The sequence below is a fragment of the Triticum aestivum genome, chromosome 3D, assembly GCF_018294505.1.
Source record: "Triticum aestivum cultivar Chinese Spring chromosome 3D, IWGSC CS RefSeq v2.1, whole genome shotgun sequence".
Lineage (NCBI taxonomy): Eukaryota > Viridiplantae > Streptophyta > Magnoliopsida > Poales > Poaceae > Triticum > Triticum aestivum.
The window spans coordinates 612,504,149-612,510,631 of record NC_057802.1 but is presented as its reverse complement, the minus strand read 5'-3'; the positions used below and the strand labels follow the sequence as shown (position 1 = coordinate 612,510,631).

The 6,483-nt window shown below is 37.9% G+C and overlaps 1 long non-coding RNA gene across 1 annotated transcript; it reads right to left on the bottom strand.

Moving 5' to 3' along the window:
• Window positions 1-3,906: 3,906 nt before the first annotated feature.
• On the bottom strand, window positions 3,907-4,788 carry LOC123080992 (uncharacterized). Its single transcript, XR_006438610.1, has 3 exons — window positions 4,647-4,788; window positions 4,491-4,547; window positions 3,907-4,015 (listed from the first exon to the last, which is right to left on the bottom strand). It is a non-coding gene; the product is annotated as an uncharacterized lncRNA (long non-coding RNA).
• Between the last annotated feature and the right edge of the window lie 1,695 nt (window positions 4,789-6,483).

Genomic DNA, 6,483 nt, shown 5'->3' with positions numbered 1-6,483 from the left:
ACATTTCTCGCTGGGGCCTTCTCCTTTAAAACCGGATAACGCTGACCTCATCTTCGCCATGGCGCCCTCTCTCTTTCACACGATACTTATGGACCGCTCGCTCATGCAGTTTGCTGCAAAGAATCTCACATGAAATGTTATACATATGTCACATTGGTTCACTATCCTATCTATGATGCCGTGACAGTAGTTTAGAAACTCTCCTAGCACTCCAAATACCGGCAACAAAATCTCCAAATATATAGCATCCGCAGCTACCATGAAATAGGACACTAAACAACATTTGCAGCAAGCAATCAATTTATGCACCAAGCACCTTGAGCAGAAGCAACAAGCTATCAAGATTTCTTCTACTCACAGAACTGACAAATGTGACTAACTCTGTAAGAAGCTTTGCCTTCAGAACCTAAAAATGGTATAGTCCCATCACTACTTCAGCTGCTCTCTGATCTCAATAGAAAACATGGAGATCGTCTAAAAACAGAGTACACTTTGGCCGCACTTAAATAAGCTTGCTAAAAAGAAACTTCTCAAGTGACGTAAGAAAATATAAGTAACTTCCACTTGACAGTCGCATCATTTGACATATAGATTTTCAGTTAGCATGGCAACTGAAGTGAGTCTATTGATTAAATTACATAGTTCATTGTTAAATGGTAAACACAGATTTAGAAGAGTTGCCAATGCTCATCTGTCAAATATGCTACTGTATACTTATGTGAGCTGCCAATGATCATCATCATCAGTCAAATATACTACTGTATACTTATGTGAGCTGCCAATGCTCATCTCAAGAAAGGATTGTATACCCAAAAGACCAGACCTTATACGGGAGTTATTCTATGAAACAATTTCAAAACGGCTCACCCTGTATCCACTGCTAGTAGTGTCTATAAAAGAGCTCTTTTTCCCTACATCGGCGAGTTAATACTTTGATCTCTACCAACTGGAGTAAAAAAGCAGAGGACCAAACCCAAATATTTTCATGAATTTTACAGATCATTTTTGTTAATGTGTAAGTACATCAAACATGTTCCAACAAGCAGGAAAATTGTAGAAACATACAAATGATGGGCACTTCCTAATTCCTAGCTATCATGGAATCACTGCATGATGCATTGCACTGAGCACCTTCTGTGTGATATGGAGATGGGCAGAGGCAAAGATCAAGGAATTAAAATTTGAAAAGAATAAATAAGCTGTCAGTAAGCCAATAGAAATCGACACAAAAAAAAGTTTACTTCAGTAAGCCGATAGGGATCGACGCATTTGGAGACATAACTACCACAACAAAGATTCCATCGTTGTAATAATAGCCTTAGTGCTGAATTATACTCCTTAAAGTATGTCTCGGGCATTTTCTTCAAGTAGCTTGTAGGCAACAACAATGACAATGATTCTAGGGAATGAAATTCTCTCGCAAACAACCTGACTTGTATATACTGATTGTAAATTCACCTAGCTGTATGAAAATCAAAACCAATAGTTACATAGGTTATCCAAAGAATTGATAAACAGACTTTAAGAGCAAAAGTGTTTTAACATGAACTTCCAAGAAATCATCAAAGCAGAAGTGGCTTCCCTCCCATCAATAAACTTCCAGGTGAACAGGAGAAGCACGACCATGGAGAACCATACCTGAATACCTGAATAGAGAGTCATAATTGTCCTGGCAATAGCACATCTCTTTGTCCCTCCTATATTCTTCAATCACATCAGAATACTAAAATTGACCATACATCGTTTTCAAGAGAACAAAAATGATCGATCAAACAATTGGTCTAATTCAAAAGTTTGTGTCCTTCATTCTCATAATCATCAGTCTTCTTAACCAACTTCTTCTTGCAATACAACATCTTTCTCCCAGCCCTCACCCCCATCCATCTTCATTCATAACACCATTCTTAACCCTCTCTTCAAAATCAATCAGGTGAATATTTGAGAGCAGTAATTTGATCTCCCTCCTTATTGATTAGTAGACAGAATATAACATTCAATCTTTCCATGTGCAGTTGCTGGCAACTTCTGTCATTTAGTGAAGAGGTGGTAGCTGTGGTGTCAGCAAAAAAATAAAAATAAAAATGCATTGATGTATTGCAAGTTTCTTGAGACCAATATAATAGCTTTGAAGATTTCCTACACCAATCCCGGCCTCATGGCATTCCAGACGGCCTATGTAGATGAAGCAAGTGCAACCATATCTTGTAAAAGAAAGATATATCAGCTTTGCAAAGGTATCCTGAAAATATCTCAATTAAAAATACACATCTCTCTATGGTTCCACCTTCATCATAATGTTACCGTCCTCAAGAATTTAAAGAGAAAGAAAGGTTTCCACTTATACTCCTCTTTTTATGTGTTGTGTTGTTCTGTTAGTCCACTGCAAATGGAATATATTCTGTGCTTCGACATATTTCCTGGTAATATGGAAGAAAGAAATATATTACAAATATCATCCATATGTCAGTCAAAGGCTGAACAATTACTATTATGAAATACAACAATATTAGACGTGATGGAAGATGGTTTCAAAAACACCAACGACACGCACTCGTATTTTAAAGTCTTCATACTATAGAGTTATCTCCCTGCAAGTTGTGTGTGCTAAATAATCACAACACTTGGATAGCACCTACACATGGGATTATATATTCAATCCACATAACCAGTTCTTCTGCTTCTATAAATTAAGAATTGCATAAAAAAGTATGTGTCTATCTAGTAGTACTCCTTCCGTCCGAAAAAGTTTGTCCCTCAAATTGCGCCCCCGCCTTTCTGAGCTGGCCCAACAAAAGCAAAGCAGCTCAGACGCTCGGCCGGATTTCTTCGTTTCGATAACCAGTTGATGCAGTATGTCGTTGAGCGCTAATCAGTTAGCATTCCAAAAGTTCATAGATTTGAAAAAACTTGGCAGAATTTAAAAAGTTCCCAAATTTGGAAAATGTTCATGGGTTTGAAAAAGACTCAGGAATTTGAAATTCGTTAACAGATTTGAAAAAAAAGTTTACGAATTTGGAAAAGGTTGGCAGATTTGAAAGATTCATCGATTTTGAAAACAAATCAAAAATTTGGAAAAAGTTCACGGATTTGAAAAAACATTCATGGAGTTTTAAAATAAAATCCTGGATTTGAAAATGATTCGCGGGTTGGGAAAAAGTTCACCGATTTTGAAAAAAAAAGTTCACAAATTTAGCAAAACTTTATGGATTCAGAAAAAAGTGCACAAATTTTTAAAAAAATTACGAGCTTTGAAGAAATGTTCATGAATTTTAAAAAATAATTAATCGAAGAAATATTTTGAATTTGAAAACAGTTCATGCGTATAAAAATGAAAAATAAAAAAAAGTCAAATTTGAAAAAGGTTCATGCATATGAAAATGTAGAAAGGAAAGAAAAATAAGAAGAAAAGGAACTAGAAAAGAAAAAAACTGAGTAAGCTGCTTTTTGATTATTTGAGTGTGAGATATTCAGAAAAGAAGTATGTAAGCATGAGATGTCATTTTCCAGACTTCACATGTCTTACTGATCTTCCCTCAACAGTTTTCCAGCCAAAATAACAACAGAAGCTGTTCCATCACCAACTTCATCATCTTGGACTTTTGGGATGTCTAACAATCATTAAGGACTACTACATTTTCTTTCAATCAGGGAGAACATCCGTACAACCAACTAATCAAACAGAAAAATCATCAAGCAGTAGATTCAAACAAAAGGATACCAACAAGGACCTTGGCAGCAGGGTTGTCGATATGAGGTGACTTCAAAATGGGAGCACCATCATCATTTGTAACGGGTGACACTCCGCCCTCGGCCAGTTGACTGAAGGATCTTGTCCTGGACAGAAACAAGGTAACATGTAAATTTCAAGGAAAATCCTCTAGCATTCGAATGGCTGGCGCCGTCTTTTGCCCAACTACATTTTTTTCCCCGTGAGCAGCTTGTACCGTTGCTTTTGGTCCCAATATAATGTGGTCTTCACTGAGTCTGCGATTGCCGTGGCACGTAGAAAAGATCCCTGCCAGGAGGATGAAATCAAACGAATAAGAACCCCACATAAACAAAGAGGCTGAACAATGATTCTACAAAGTATTACCTCCGTTCATAAATAAGTGAAGTAAAACCACATCACTTATTTATGAACGGAGGGAGTAACATTCAGCTTCTGCAGTTGAAGGAGACCGGTAAACTCATTGCGCACAGTTTCAAAAGCGCATTATGCAACAGCAATATAGCATGAGTGTGTGTGTGCGTGTGCGTGTGCGCGCCGTGGAGACCTACAGATCTTATACTATACTAAGCGGAGTTAACGGCCAGATTGTTGATCTGGTACTTGTCGAACTAATGATATATGGATTTTGCAGTCTAAATGAGATCAGTAAACTAATTGTCCACGGTTGCAACAGCTCCATCAAACTAACTGACGACGAACCGAGGCAGACAGACCAAAAAGGAAAACAAGTACGTAGATCAGATGAGAGGGGGGTGGTTACCATCGTGGCGCGCTCGGCCTTCTCCTGGATGGCGTCATCCTTGAGCACCCTCTCCATCTGCCCAACCACCACAGACACAGAGACAGAAAATGTCAGGAACCCATCGCGCTGATCCAACCACGGAGAAGAGAACTGAACTGACTGGGGGCGGAGCACCTCGAGGACGGGCGATGGGGCAGACGCAGGGGAGAGGAGGATCTCGCTCGGTCTCTCGTCGGGGAGGCTGCAGAGGCGGCGGTGCGGAGCAGAAGAAGACACGCAGCTGCAGCAGTAGGAGCCTAGGGCTTGCTTTTTTGAGTTGAGAGCCTAGGGGGCTTGCTTAAACGGGAGCGAGCGCGATGGCAGCGTCACTTATAGCACCCCACATATGGGCCAGGCCCAGGCGCGTAACTGTAACGAGCAAGGCCTGCCAGGCTGCCTAGACCAAGACTATAGTTTTTTGTTTAGAAAAGGAAAATGACCACTGGCCTCTGCAACTGGGCGATGCATGCGGCCACTTTATCGGAAATTGGCAATGGCTCCTAGGTGCATATGCACCCATTGTATAAATACACATTTTCAAAAGTTGAAAGATTCCGAACAAAAATCCCGCGTGTATATCCGGACATTCTATGTGCATGCACAAAGTTTTCGGCGAAAAACGAGGTTTTTTGTGGTTTGTGTAAAAAAGGCAATTTCTGATGCTTCATTACAACTATTTATTTTGCATTTCTTTATCTTTTTTACACAAGCCACAAAAAACGCCGTTTTTCACCGAAACTTTGTGCACGTACATAGAATATCCGGATATACCCGCATGATTTTCGTTCCAAATTTTTCAACTTTTCAAAATGTGTATTTAGACAATGGGTGCATATGCACCTAGGAGCCAAAATGCCGGTTTGCTGTTTTGTCCTCTATAAATGTTCAAAAGTTTACTAACTCTATCCATGATGCGACAATTGCGGAGGCGATCGCGCTTCAGCGACGACTAGAACTGTTCGAAGACCTTGGATGTCAACTGTTGATTGTTGAATCAGTTTCGCTGGAAATTATTCAAGCTTGCAATGGTGTGACCGAAATCTGGAGCCCTTACTCAGCTATTTTAACGGATTGCTTCCAAAAGGCTCTCTGTATAGGTGTTGTTTCTTTCATGCATTGTCCTAGGTATGCTAATAGATTGACGCGCAATCTAGCTAGACATAGTTTTGATTCGAATTCTATTTTTGTTTGGGATGGTGATCACCCAGTTTGTTACTACCTGACATTGTGGATGATGTAACTTTGGTTCGAGTTAATAAAATGCGCCAAGTGTCTTTTCCCTAAAAAAACTATAAGATCGCGATTCTCAAAAAAATGTTATTATCTCGACTAAAATGCGCCAAGTGTCTTTTCCCTAAAAAAAACTCTATTTAACTTTGAAATTAAGGATTGTTAATTTTATTTAAAACAAATCGTTTTTTTCTTTTTTGGAAATTTGACTAAAATGATCGCGATTCTCAAAAAAATGTTCACAATTTTTAAAATGTCAACAATTTTTAAAACTAATTTTCAATTTACAAAAATGATCATGAATTTTGAAACACATTCATTGATTCAAAAAATTAGAAAATTTTGAATTAAGGAAAATGTCCACAACTTAAGATATATGTACCTGGATTTTAAGAATGTTAGAATTTTAAAAAATGTTCCCTAATTCAAAATGGTTCATTAATTTGAAAAATATATCCAGAAGTTACTAATTGTTGATTATTTTTTTTGAAATTATGAATTTGAAAAGTTTCATAAATTAAAAAATGTTCCGGAATTACCTATTTTTACCAATTTGTTTTGGAAAATATTCATATATATTATAAGTGGTCATGAATTTAAAAAAAGAGACAAAAATGTTTTCATTTCAGTTAAATAAGCAAGAAATAAATAATGGAAAAAAACATTGAAAAACTAGAGACAACCACGGAAAACCACATAGAAAACCGTCCCCGAAAGAAACTGCATGAAAAACTCAGTGCAT